The following is a 14,465-nucleotide window of genomic DNA, read 5'->3' as shown; positions in this document are numbered from 1 at the left end:
CTATTCTTCGCTTAATTCTATAACCAGCAGAAAGACAGTGGCCTTTAGTTCACAGATGTAACCCATATAAGCTTTGCAGGAGACATCAGTCCACTTGTCGCTCAAACCTGTTTTTACCAATTGCATATTATAATTGTGTAGATAGTTTTCTTACATATATATATACGTAGCTGAAATAATTTTCACATGGCCTGGCGCACATTGTCGGCAAGGTGAATTTGGAGTTGACTTTTTTGCTGATGACTTACAATGCGAATGTTGTATGAGTTTGCAAAAAAAACTAACTGCTTCTTCTTAGCCAATAGTAACAAAAAGCAAAGCAGTCTACCGCCATGTTTAATAGAAAAGACAGATATGAAAACCAATTCTACTTTGTTATCGTTCGAGTATATATAAAGGTATGTTTTTCTTCATCAGATGCAGTTAAACTGTAGATTTTGATGCCAAGGAAAACGCATAAGGATGTACTCCAACTGTGGCCTCTCCAGCAGCTTGAATAGTGCATTTAGCCCCATAATTACATAAATTCATCAACCTCTTAGACTCTCCAACCAGCAGAAACAAAGGCAGAGACATGCCAAAAAACAGTTACTCAAGCAACTGGATATGATTTTGAAAACATCAGACGTTTCAGCTAGTATCCACTAGCTTTCGTCAGTGACTGAGAGACCAGAGGGGAAAGCAGGTTTATATACACAACCTGTTGATTGATATGCAAATAAAGTGAAGACAAATTTTTGGAAGTCGAAAAAGGAACAAAAGTCAGACAAGTCAAGACAAGATGATGCAAATTAGTCTGAAAGCTCCTGTTATACAGGACAGGAGCTTAAGTGTTGTCTGTCCTCGGGGCTGGGAGTGCCAAATCCCAAGTGAGGAAAGATCACTTTATTTGTACATTCTTTCATATATTGCCTCTTTAACACCCCGTTTCCACCAGCGTGTTTCGCGGTCTAAGACATCCGTGGACTCGAGTTTGAAAGAGTGACCCTGGTTGTGTTGTAGGTGGTGGAAAATAGCTGAGGAGTAGCCGTTGGCACTAGGTCGGCAATGTTCTTTGTACCTTAAGCTCCTGTCCTGTATAACAGGAGCTTTCAGACTAATTTGCATCATCTTGTCTTGACTTGTCTGACTTTTGTTCCTTTTTCGACTTCCAAAAATTTGTCTTCACTTTATTTGCATATCAATCAACAGGTTGTGTATATAAACCTGCTTTCCCCTCTGGTCTCTCAGTCACTGACGAAAGCTAGTGGATACTAGCTGAAACGTATATCATATCCAGTTGCTTGAGTAACTGTTTTTTGGCATATCGTATTACCTGGATGTCTAACCTTCATCGACGTAAAGGCAGAGACAAATTAAAATAACTGGTAGGCATTATATTTGGCGATTTAAGCCTCATTATTCTTCCAGGTAAAATTTATATCTTCAACTATCGCCATTAGAAAATAGAATTACCTGGTTTTATATCTTAGGTCTCCTATTTTCAAAAATTAGAATGTACTAATGCACAAAGACTAGATAAAATGCCTAAACATATTGGGACGTAGGAGGAAACTACATATTACTTCGATTTAAGTTCTTTTATAGTCATTGTTTATTTTGTGCATTGGGGGTTCTCATTAATTTCTTACGATATGTTACGTTCAATGTTGTTACCAGTTTTATGTATTAGTTTTGTTGCTTCACATGTTTGTCAATTATTTTTACTTGTTGTGTCATTATTATGCCAATCCTTTGTTATTCTGAAAATGAATAAAAAATTGTAGAAAAAATAATAATGGTCGACCTATTTGAACAGATTAAAATATTCCTTTTCTGTACTGGTTTTAAAAGAAACAATATCAAACCATGCAGAATGTAGAATAATTGTAAATTTGTAAGTCACATAATTAGCAAGACTGGCAATGAAAATATACATTGCCATGGCGACGGTGTTTGCTGTTAGGGTTATTGTTTGCATGCCACTGCAATTATTTCATGATTTTGAGGAAGACTTGGTACACGTTAAGTCTAGACAGATACAATGTACTTCTCCCATGAGTGTATAGTGAACGAGCCCCGGGGTCACAGAAGGTAGAGCCATCCCGCACAGAGAGGTCTTCCCAAGGGTTTCCAGGAATGTTGGCATAGATGTGGGTCAGAGAAATGCCTGTGGACTCTCCATTCCTGTGGACAAAATGCCTGTACCATTCCTAGAATCCTTTCAAACTGCACACAATACTGTACCATTTGGCTCCTCCCTGAGACGTCGCCAAAAAAGCAGTCTGGATAAGGAAGTCGACCCCAGTCGGGACGGGGGAAGTCGACCCCAGTCGGGACGGGGGAAGTCGACCCCAGTCGGGACGGGGATGGGGGGTACAAACTCAGCCATGTTTGGGATTGCGTTCTCAAGTCAGAAGCAGAACTCCAGTCAGAAGCTCTAAAGTAGGTGTCTGATACACACTGAAACGTAAGCAAGATAGGAACTTTTGGTTGTGTAAAAGAAAAGCCTTATATTCAATAAAGGGCTTTCCAGTGATTTTTAACAATTTGCTTGAAACATATCAACGACATCATAATAGCACGACGACCTAAAGCGACGGTCACAACGTGCTTCTGCGTGCTGTCTACGTGCAAAAACGTGGGCAAACGTATAGGGCATCCGCGCGTGGTGAGTACCGCCTCCGTACGGATTGTTACTGATTTGGGAGCACGCAGACACGCGGTAGAACTTTAAGTGCACGTAAAACTGGTGAGTACGGCCTCCTTACGGTAAAGTTGCAATCGCACAGAGATCGTACGTTGTAAGCACGTACAACTTACTTACCACTTGCGCAACGTACGATGCACGCAACCGCTCACGGTCAGACTTGGCGTGCAGACCACACTCTTACACCTTGCGCAACCGTGCGAGTGACGTGCGAGTGACGTGCGTCGACCCCACTCCTTCCCCACGTTTTCAGAAAAAAAACGTAGCAGACGTAGCCTCCCAAAAAACGTACGGAGAAAAAAGCACGTACGGCGGGTTGTGACCGTCGCTTAACGCAAGTGTTTTCATAACTTTGGATCGTTTATGAACTAGTTTTTTTTTTTATTTCTCCGTATGTACTTTACACTATGGGATTTTATTGTTTTTTAAGCTGCCCCTTTCCAAAAGCTTTATAATTGTATGCAGTATGTAGTTTTTATGCGGTCTTTTTAGATGGATCATTTGGATTGATGTCCTGCTCAAAGGGTTTTTGGGCTTCTTTTTAGTTGATTACATTTCTTACTGCTCTTTTAAGACGATATGAAATCATCTGCGTTGTGCTCTCTCATTATGAGTCACATTATGGAGATTTTTCATGAGTCTGTTCAGACTGACAGAAAAAAACAGTCTTGTTGTCAGTTTTGTTTTTCTATTCCGACGTTTTCGACATCGTTTTCTTCGACAGCATTGTTATCTGTAGCATGAAACACTCCGAATTTGAAAGTTTAACATATATAGGAGGGTCTGCATGGGGGGTCCTGGCAACGGTTAACAATAAATAAAGCAGGGCCGATAACGCTTAACGGTAAATTCAGGACGGCCGGCAACGCTTAACGGTAAATTGACAGGCTTTTTTTTCGAGCTGCACTGGATTTGGTATCTCGCTTTGTGGAAAAGGTGATCACTGACAAAATTACGTATACCTTTATTAATACATGTAATGAAGCATGCATTAAAGATATGTGTTCCCTGTGTTCCCCACCTGCCCTGGTCCCCGAGTGCGTCCACAAATACCGGGGTGTCCGAGTCGACTTCGGCCAGCTTGCATTTTTTCAGTCTGCCCAGTTTTACGGATGGATTAAATCTAGGGGGGTCCGGGGGAATGCTCCCCCGGGAAATTTAGGATTTTTAAGCCTTCAAAAACGCAATTTCCCGCATTTTGAGAGGCAAATCATGGTGTTGAGAGTGTTTGTCGGTCCTTCTGATGTTTTCATATTTTACTCAAGATTTTTGTTAATTTGCCTGTCAAGGTTGACGGATTCGTTAAAAAAATTCTGTAACTCTCCGCAAACCTCCGGAAATTGAAGGGTAAACTGGTTCTGGCTAGAGCCGAAGGGACCGAGCGCAGAAGCGCGAGTCGAGCGCCAATGGCGCGAGCAATGTAGGGGGGTCCGGGGAATTCTCCCCCGGGAAATTTTGTATTTTTATACCTTCAATGACGCATTTTCCTGCACTTTGATAAATTAGGCGTAGCGAAGAATTATTCATTAACGCTTAACGCTGAATTCAGGATGACAAATAACGTTTTACGTTGAATTGAAACGACCCATAACGCTTTACGAGGAATATACTGATAACGCTTAACGTTGAATTAGAGCGGGTCGGCAACGATTAACGGTAAATTAAACTAGCCCATAACGGTTAACGAAAAAGGGCATGCAGACCCTCATATAGGGATCTCCTTAACACAACGAAAAGGTCCTAACTTGCTTTAATACGTTTCGGTGTCTATCAGACGCCTTTTTTAGAGCTTCTGACTGGAGTTTTGCTTGGGAACGCATTTCCAAACAATATTGACCAAGACCACATTACCAGAAACAACTGTGTGATAGACTGGGAGGGGGCCAAGGTCATAGGCAGAGAAAACAACCGAAGAAACTGATGGATTAAATACATAAATGAATGAATGACATTTATTGTACGTTTGTGCTCTAACAAGTTAAGTACAGGTCGTGGATAAACAGAGAAAACGAATACAGCAATGATACTTACAAACTATACATACTAATGTGATCTACTATTTACAGGCTCAGCTTCTTCTCGCTTCTTGATGCATTTAAAGATGTACGATTCGTACACTACGAACATATTAAGATAGTGATACATGGTTTATCAAGTTTCATGAGGAATTCGAACTTTTCTATTCTGTCTAAATGTCTAAAGCTTGGGAACTTATCTGTTACATAAGTATAGAGGGAATCCCTCTCATTTCTATATAATGTGCAGTCAACTACAAAATGGCATTAATTATCAATATTATCTAGATTACAAAACTGGCAGATCCTTTACTGTAGAGGAATGTGGTTGTGTGGAGTTTGTGTTAACTCATCCGGAGTTTTGTGATGGCTGTTCTATGTCGAATGTTTGTAATTCTCATATATTCTTCCTCGTGGTAATATTTTAAAGAGGCAATACAAACTCAGCCATGTGATTGCGTTCTCGCCACAAAGGCTCCACCTACATCGGCTACAGCCTATAACGGCGAGAAGCACAACTACAGTCAGAAGCTCAAAAGGAGGTGTCCAATACAAACTTAAACGTAAGCAAGGTTGAATCCATCGGTTGTGTTAAATAAAACCATAATATCAAATAAAGGGCTTGTCAGTGCATTTTAGCAGTCTGTTTGAAATATTATCGACGTCAAAAGCACGACGGCCTACGGCGAGTGTTTCCATAATATAACTGTACTAAGTTGCAATTTCGTAAATGAGAGTATTATTCCTTTCTTTCGCTTAATTTGTCGTTTTAATGTTTATACTAAAGTAATAGGGTCGCCGGTTGAGCGAAGGAAATATTATATAGCAATATCAAAAAAAGTACGTATGTGTTTTTTTAGCAATTAAAAAAAAAGCTGTTTGTACGTTTTCATGAGACTTTGTAGTAGGGTAGGATTTAGATAATAAGAACTCGAGATGTTTAGACATGGGGCTCTGTAGCGGCTTGATAATGTAATCCAGTTCAACTTCCAGCCTTCATATCTGTGGTCTGAAGATGCTCTATACTGTCTCTTCTTTTTCAATTGAATGTGTTTCTGATGAGACCATTTTGTACTGCTAGATATATCGAAAATAAAGCCATTTTTGGACTTGAACTCTGCTTCTGTACTTTTTAACCTTCCGTGTCGTCAGATATGTTTTAGTTTTCGTATGTATATAAAACACTATAAATTATCAGTGGTATGGACATTTGCTAGAAAGTAGGACTAAAGGACTTTCGTTTGACACTAAGTTTCTATAATGATATGCGCCACACCAGAGCATATGTCGGGGTTGGCTAAAGTTGAAACAAAATGTCGAGAAAATTAAGAATAAGTAGATCAAGTTGTATTGAACAATAACAAACGCAATAAGGATATATTTGGGTTGGCTAAAGTAGATACACAATTTTTGAAAAATATAAGTAGATCAAGTTGTATGGACCAATAAGAAAGGCAAAGTTTGGATCGTTTATCAAACCTACGATGTTTTATTTTTTTTCTTTTCTTTCTCCCTGTGTATTTTACATCATGGGCTTTGATTGTTTTCTGGGTTGGCCCCTCCCAAAAGCTACATAATTGCAGTATGTAGAGGACTCAGGCGGTCTTTTTAGATGGATCATTCGGATTGATGTCCTTCTCAAAGGATTTTGGGGCTCCTTTTTAGTTGATTACGTTTCTTACTGCCCTTTTAAGACGACATGAAATCATCTGCGTTGTGCTCTCTCATTATGAGTCACATTATGGAAATTTTGTCAAATGAGTCTGCTCTGACAGAAAAACACCAGTCAGTCCGGGCACCGGTCTTCTTTATCTCGGTACGACATTGCTAGTAGAGATCTCACTAATATCATCGTTATTCGTAGCTATAAGCTGCAAACTATATATACAAATTCGATAGGAAAACTAGTGACGATGCAAGGACAAGCACTCCGGAAGGAAAGATGCAGAAGGCAGATGAGAAACAAGTAGGTCCTGTGCGGCGTAAAACCACTGAGCTTTTAACTACAGACTTTTGTATGGAGCCGTGTGCCGAAGTGCCCCTCCTTCCGAGCTCTGCTGTAGACAGTGAGGCTGAGATTGCCGGTCATGAAGAGCTAACATCACCGTGTGCGCTGTACAGGGACACAGCGGGTGACAGGGAAGGTATAGCCAGGAATGAGCATGACAAGACGCCGTATGCTCGATCTGTACCAAAACACAACCGTTCAAAAAGATGGCTGGGGTAGCCGAAATACCTTGATAACCGAGAATGAAGCCGTCACGTCGCTGTACCAAGACACAGGTAGAGACGCGCCTACAGCAACGTCACGTCTGTACGGAGACAACGAAGACCGCGAGGAATCGTCTGAACGTATAGAACGCAGTAATGGACAAGATTACGGTCAAGAAAACCCCTTGTCACTGCTATATACATACAGCACAGGTGTGGACGATGAGGTTTACGGACCAGCGCCCTCTTGTGACCAAAATACAACCTGCAACCGTTATGACGTGGTCCAAACTGGAGCTACTACACCTAAACAAACAAAAGGTATGATGTTGATGTGCTTTTGCTATATGTGTCAGGACAGAGACTTCGATATGGTAGAATCAGTGATACTACCCGTGATACAGAGCAATAATATCTAGAAATATGTATGTCAAGGCAGATATTCCGAACTGCTATAATCAGCTATTCTACTAGTTTAGTCTAGCACGGTGGCTAAAACTGGGCTGCAAAGTTCCCACATTTCATAGAACCCGAACTGTGATAGATTGTGTTCGATCTGGGGAATTCAAATCGAACGCTTGTTCCATTTGGAGGTCAACTTAACTGCGGTCATTTATAACAAGGTTGCAAAGTCCCTTTCCCCTCTGTGCTTTGCAAGAGAAAGCAAACAGGACATTTTTACGAATACAAACTGTTTCTTGGACAGTACCTGTATGATATCGTTTTTTATGGACATGCATCATGCAGCGATCCTTGCAGTGACCTTGAATACTGTAATCATTGTTTACGCTACTTGTATTAACACTCTCCTACCTTTTGGGCGGTATGAAATGTCTAAGATTGAAAGCATTTAGAGTCAAACATATCTCATTGACGCCTCAAATTAATGTAACAGTTGTCCCGAGAATTGTGATTTAGAGTTTTTTTTTTTATTATTGGTAATTTAGTGTTCAGAAATGCCATTTTTTCAATATGTCGACAAAAACTATACTTATAATTAGAAATTCAAAAATTCCTAAACCACGATTTTTTAAATTTTATTCCTAGTACTTGAAAAATATAGAGGTATGGGATTTTGGGTAATATGTGTAGCTAATCTTTAAACGATATTTGTGTAAAACATGACACTGACTAACTCTGACTGGCGCTTCGAATCTCGAAAATAATCGTCTTTTGGAGGGGAAGTTGTGAAAATTAGTGATTTCGCCTGGACAAGTAACATCAAATCTTAACTGAAATGAGGTGGCGATTGTAATTTTTTGCTAATTAAAATATTGTTTGTGTGCTAAATTAACGGGGGAAGATGGCATGTTAAACGCACTTAAAAGGTGCAAATTCAGTCGTACGAGTGCGAATTTGACTTTCATCTCTCCTTCCACTGATATCGGTGACATTCTCATTTGAAACAACTCGTTGGATAATACAAAGAATTTGGTTGTGATATGCCAACTGAGCTTCAGTGTCCTTTAATTTCCGAATAGTGCCAAGTAATTCACTAGGAGCATAACAACGCCCAACGTAATAAAAAAAAAAAAAACTTAAAAAGCACCATGCACCGTATCACTTGTAGTTAAGTTTCTTAAAGTAGTAAATTTTGAAACTCGAAAAATTGGCGCAAGTGCAACACCCTGGTTCACCCATCGGATCATGAAGTGATTTGAATTAATATAGAAATAAAACATTGTGTAACATACATTGTTGAGGTGATAAAGATATGAACACTAACACTAGTATTCTTGGCAACAATCCTTTACTAAACAATGTTCTTCAAGTGATATTAATGCCATGGTTGCTTAAATACTACTGTTATGTCTTGGGTTCTGTATCCTTATGTCTGAGGACAAAGTCTTACCCGGGGCCCAGACGGGGTGGACTAAGGAGGTAAGATATGCCAAGTCGTTTGAGTAAGCATTGATCTCTGTCTGCATCTGAAGTAATGAGGTGGTAATAGACTTCGTTTATTCACAGTCGACCTAGGAGTATGCTTTCTCCTCATAATCGCCCATCAGCCCTTCACGTAGTGTGGGAAGCTGCCTTTTTCTCTGCGAAATGCCGTTTCCTTGTAAGCTAACGCATGGGGCCTCTCAGAATACTAATACGTAATACGTTTAAACTCAGTGAAGCCTATTTTAAAGTGCAAAACGCGAGGACATTCTTTGATGCCGACTCAAAGGAAGAACCCTAGCTAATGGCCGAGGATAATTGAGTTTTGTATTAAAAATTAAAAGACATTTATCTGAACCTGCTGTCTTCAGTTCGGTCGTGCTACTCTGGCATACCAAGCTGTATTCTAAGTTGTAGGCTTTTTCGCCTGAACGTGTTCAGTCTAACTCGCGGAAAAGCATTAAAAACCGACACATTCCAGTGTCTAATCTTATCCCAAAAAAATCTTGTCATTTTTGCCATGCAGTAAGATGTAAAATCTCCACTTACGGCCCGGCTAAACTCAAATGCTGGAACTACGTAGCGAGATTCGACACGCTCGTATATCCCAAAATGGCGGATATTACCCGTCATGCATTTCGCGCCGGTATTTGTTTATTAGGTTTGGCCAGGGTGGGAAGGGGTGGGGTGACTCAATGCTTTATGGGAATTTAGGCTTGTTACAAAATGGCCGCCAAGCAAGATGGCGGCTCATGAAGTACATGTTGGAAAACAGATCACAGTTCACCAGGATGACCACGCAAGACTACATACCAGGTACGTACAGACGTAGGATACATTGGTGCTTCATCTTTCATGTGACTTGTACTTATAGAAGAGCCGATTGCCCTGTTTCTGAACCTTTCGTCCTGGGAAACTGCAGTTTGTGCCCTCTGACGACATGAAAATTTGATCTGTGATAGTATGGTACTTCGAAATCGCATTTGAAGTACTGATTTAATTACTACTATATGGGCCCTTTTAACACTGAAAACCTGAAAATAATCAGTGGAACCGATGTCGAGAAATTGAATCCACAATGTATTTGCCCCCCTCCCACCCACTGAACAAAGTGTGTTTGGTTCAAGCGCTGGCATAAATTCAAAAAATATAGACACGATCTTTTTGAAAGTAGGATAAAACTTCAATACATATATCAAACCAACATATTCCGGAATATGCAAGAAACTCAGGACTTTTGATCCGGAAATAGAGACTGTCAAAGTTGCTTCAAATTTGGGCAGCCATTTTGTTTACACCATGTGAACTTCAAGCACTGGCATAAATCATAAAAATTCAACTGATGTTCTGCAAAGTGAAATCAAACATGACTACATACATCACTCCAACACATTCTGGAATATTAAGGAGATGCCAACTTCTTATTTAGAAATATAGACTGTCAAACTTACCTAAAATTTAGTCAGCCATGTTGTTTACAGTGTGTGAACTTTAAGTGCTGGCATAAATTCAAAAAAATCACCTAATCTTGTTTAAAATGAAATGAAACACAGCAAAATATATCCCCCCAAACTATTCCAGGATATGGAAGAGATCCAGGCATTTGATGAAGAAATATAGACTGTCAAAAGTTACCTAACATTTTGGCAGCCATCTTGTTTACATTCCTCAACTTCAAGTGCTGGCATAAATTTAAAAAAATCAACTGATCATCTTCAAAGTCAAATAAAACTGAAGTACATATACCCCCTTAAATTATATCAGGATGTTGAACAGATCTGTTTATATGATCTAGAAATATTAATTTTCAAAGTTACCTAACATTTTGGCGGCCATCTTGTTTACATTTCTCAACTTCAAGTGCTGGCATAAATTTAAAAAATCAACTGATCTTCTTCAAAGTCAAGTAAAACATAACTACATATACCCCCTTAAATTATTTTTGGGATATTGAAGAGATCTATTCATTTGATCCAGAAATATAGATTTTCAAACTGACCTAACATTTGCTTAAATTGGGCAGGCATCTTGTTTACAAGTGCTGGCATAAATTCAAATACATGAACTTATCTTGTTGAAAGTAAAATGAAACTTGACTACTTATATCACTCCCACATATTCTGGAATATCAAAGTGATCATGACTTTTGATCCAGATATATGGACTGTCAAAGTTGCCTAATATTTTGTCAGCCATATTGTTTACAGTGTGTGAACATCATGTGCTGGCATTAATTTAAACATATAGAATGATCTTCTTCAAAGTCAAATGAAACATAACTACATATCTCCTGTCACACCACTGCAGGATGTAGAAAAGATCCTTTCATTTGATCCAGAAATATAGACTCTCAAACTTTCCAACATTTTGTCAGCCAAATTGTTTACAGTATGGGAATTTCAAGTACTGGCATACATTTCAATACCACAACAGATTTCATTAAAAGTCAAATGAAACAAAAGTACATATGTAAGTCCAACATATTGCAGGATATTGAGAATGTACAGGTTTTTGATAAAGAATTATAGACTTTCAAACATGTTCAAAATTTTGTCATCCATATTGTTCACACTCAAAACTGTTTTGGGTGTCAACCATAAGCCTAGGGAGAAATTCTCAAAGAAATAAAGGATCTTTTCCCAAATACAGTAGAATAGTAGAACATATACACCTCTAACATATGTTGTAATTTCAAAGATACATGCCTATCAATCAGAAACATTTGCACACAAGAATGATACACCTAGTGTATTATTTATACATTGGCCAGGTCCCCCCTCCCCCACCTGCAGTAAATGTGTGTATTCATGAATGTTTGGATCTTATTTTAAACACTTATGACCATCTATGAGCTGCACAGCCAGTAATATTATTGTGGAATAGGAACTCACGATGGAGTTTCAACTTAGAAAAAGCCATACAAAGTCATTAATGGTGTATGAATAGAAATGTAATGCATGTACCAGAGAATTATCCATGCAATGTTATGTGATATATGTGAATATTGACAGTATTTCAGTTACTGATTGTCTGCAGAAAGAAAAGCAAATGGTACTTTCATCTGATTATTATTCTCTTTATTTTCTAGTTGAAGTACAGGACCAAGTGAGGTACTGGTTTGTTCTACACCAGGAATGTGGAGTTCAACTCTGCCTAAGACACCAGATCACCTTCTATTGCTATCTTCAAGTCCCATTCATCATTTAATGTTAAGGCCACACCAATTTAATTTGTTGGTTCTCGGATTTTTTCAGAAAAAAATATGAAGCGACAGGGCGAAAAAAAAATAAAAATAAAAACAGGTCTAGGCATCCTATTATAGGCTTAAATGCTACAAAATGAGCCATGAAGTCAACACAAAAGGCTGGGTTAAAATTTAAACATTGAATTTTTAACTTTTAATCAAACCACTGCAATGATAGATGGGAAAACTGTAACAACTAGGAAGAAAAGGACTTTCCTCAACTGTTGGGGGGCAAAACATGAGCATTTTCAGTTGATTCAGGACAAGAATCAAATTTTTTTTTTTTTGCAAATCAGAAAAAAACGAAGAGGTGAATCCGAGAACCAACAAATTAAATTGGTGTGGCCTAAAACCAGAATATTCATACCTTGGATTAAAACATGACAATGTATTTTAAAGATATATTGTTTATGATTTATTTCTTCATTATAATGATGCTGATAATTTCATATCTATTTCTGGATGACTTGGGATTCCTCATCCCAACTTTACCTGGACCTGTAAGCAAGCTACTAGTATACAAGTAATTGATGCTAGTCAAGCGATTGCATTGTTGGCATTATAATGTTCTATTTTATGATATCTAAAGTGCATGGTAGTATATGGTAGGATCAAGTATGGTAAGACATACCTTAATTTATTGGAAGGGTGTGGATATAGGCATTTTGACTGGAATTATTATTATAATAATTATGATAGGAATAACTTGTGTCAAGTAATGTCACTGTGTACAATTTTTAAGATATTGCTTCATAAACCCAAGGTATTGCCTGTATTGTACTAATTTTGTGCAGTCCTTTTGATAGTACATTAAAAAAAACTGTCATGAAATTGTCTGTGTTGCCTTATTTTTTTTTTCTTTTATAAATAATCAAAGTATGATTTCACAACAAGATGACACTTCAGCACAGTGGAGGCATTTGGGGGATGACAAGCTAGAAGTATCATGTTTTCACAGAAGACAAGTATCCAATAATTTCCTGAAAATTATCCCAGTACCAAGAAATTTCATTGAAATGGCCTAAGTATATGTTTAGGATAAATATTTACATATCTTGATAACAATGTGTACAAAATTTCTAAAAAATCAACAATCACAACTCAAAAACTCGCTAAGACATGTGATGTAGAACAGGGAAAATTTTGACTTTGCCGCCAGGAAGTCTACCCATCGTCCCTTGAGCGTGAAACGAGCCTCGATCTCGTGAATGCCGGCGTTGCCTCACCATTGTACTTAGCACCATGGTTTGGCTGGTACATACCGTGGCCGACAAGGACACACCTGCGTCGTCTGCGCGCACCCCTGCGTCGCCTGCGCGCACACCTGCGTCGACTTCGCGTATACCTGCGTCATCTCTGCAAAGAGCTTCCTCGTCTGCGCACGAATACCTGCGTCGTGTCTGCCAAGAGCTTCCTCACGCCTGCACAGAAAGAGCTTCCTCGTCTGCGCTCGAATACCTGCGTCGTGCCTGCCAAGAGCTTCCTCACGCCTGCACAGAAAGAGATTCCTCGGCGACCTCGCTGCGCGCAACGAAAGCTCGCTGCACGGAAGAATACGTGTCACCCCTGCCTTGTTGAAGAATGGACGGTCCCCTATTACAGGTCAAGGGTCACACCACCTAAAACAATTTTATTCCCGTCTTTTTCTGGGATTTTGTTGTGTCTGTCCCGTAATAAAATCACTTTTATTTTTATTCAACGTGTTTAAAATCATTTATTGCAATAGTGACGTGTTTACTAAACTAAAGTAATCATGAACAATTCTATTATACTGCAATTGATAAATAGTGCAAGGGAGTAAAGATGCAAGGGCAAAGACCGGTACCTCTATAGGAATGGTACACCCAATATAGTGTTCCCTATCAACCTATTGCCACCCCAACAATCCAACATGCACTGGGGAATCGTGCCTGCTAACACATTTCCCCCCTCAAGTAGCCTCAGAATGCCCCATTTCAACCCGAGTCAAATTCTGAAAGGCTTTGCGTTGGTCACTCCGCTCCCTCGCCATTAAACTGATTCTGCTCCCTCATGATTTTAAACACGTTGATAGGGTATTTTTATGAATGAATAAAAATAAAAGTGATTTTATTACGTACGGGACAGACACAACACAACCCCAGAAAAAGACGGGAATCAAATTGTTTTAGGTGGTGTGACCCTTGGCCTATAATAGGGGACCGTCCATTCTTCAACAAGGCAGGGGTGACACGTATTCTTCCGTGCAGCGAGCTGTCGTTGCGCGCAGCGAGGTCGCCGAGGAATCTCTTTCTGTGCAGGCGTGAGGAAGCTCTTGGCAGGCACGACGCAGGTATTCGTGCGCAGACGAGGAAGCTCTTTCTGTGCAGGCGTGAGGAAGCTCTTGGCAGACACGACGCAGGTATTCGTGCGCAGACGGGGAAGCTCTTGCAGAGATGACGCA

The sequence above is a fragment of the Branchiostoma belcheri genome, unplaced genomic scaffold (genome assembly GCF_001625305.1).
Source record: "Branchiostoma belcheri isolate BF01 breed outbred unplaced genomic scaffold, Haploidv18h27 scaffold261, whole genome shotgun sequence".
Classification (NCBI taxonomy): Eukaryota; Metazoa; Chordata; class Leptocardii; order Amphioxiformes; family Branchiostomatidae; genus Branchiostoma; species Branchiostoma belcheri.
The sequence above is the reverse complement of the archived record's forward strand: the minus strand, read 5'-3'. Positions refer to the sequence as shown.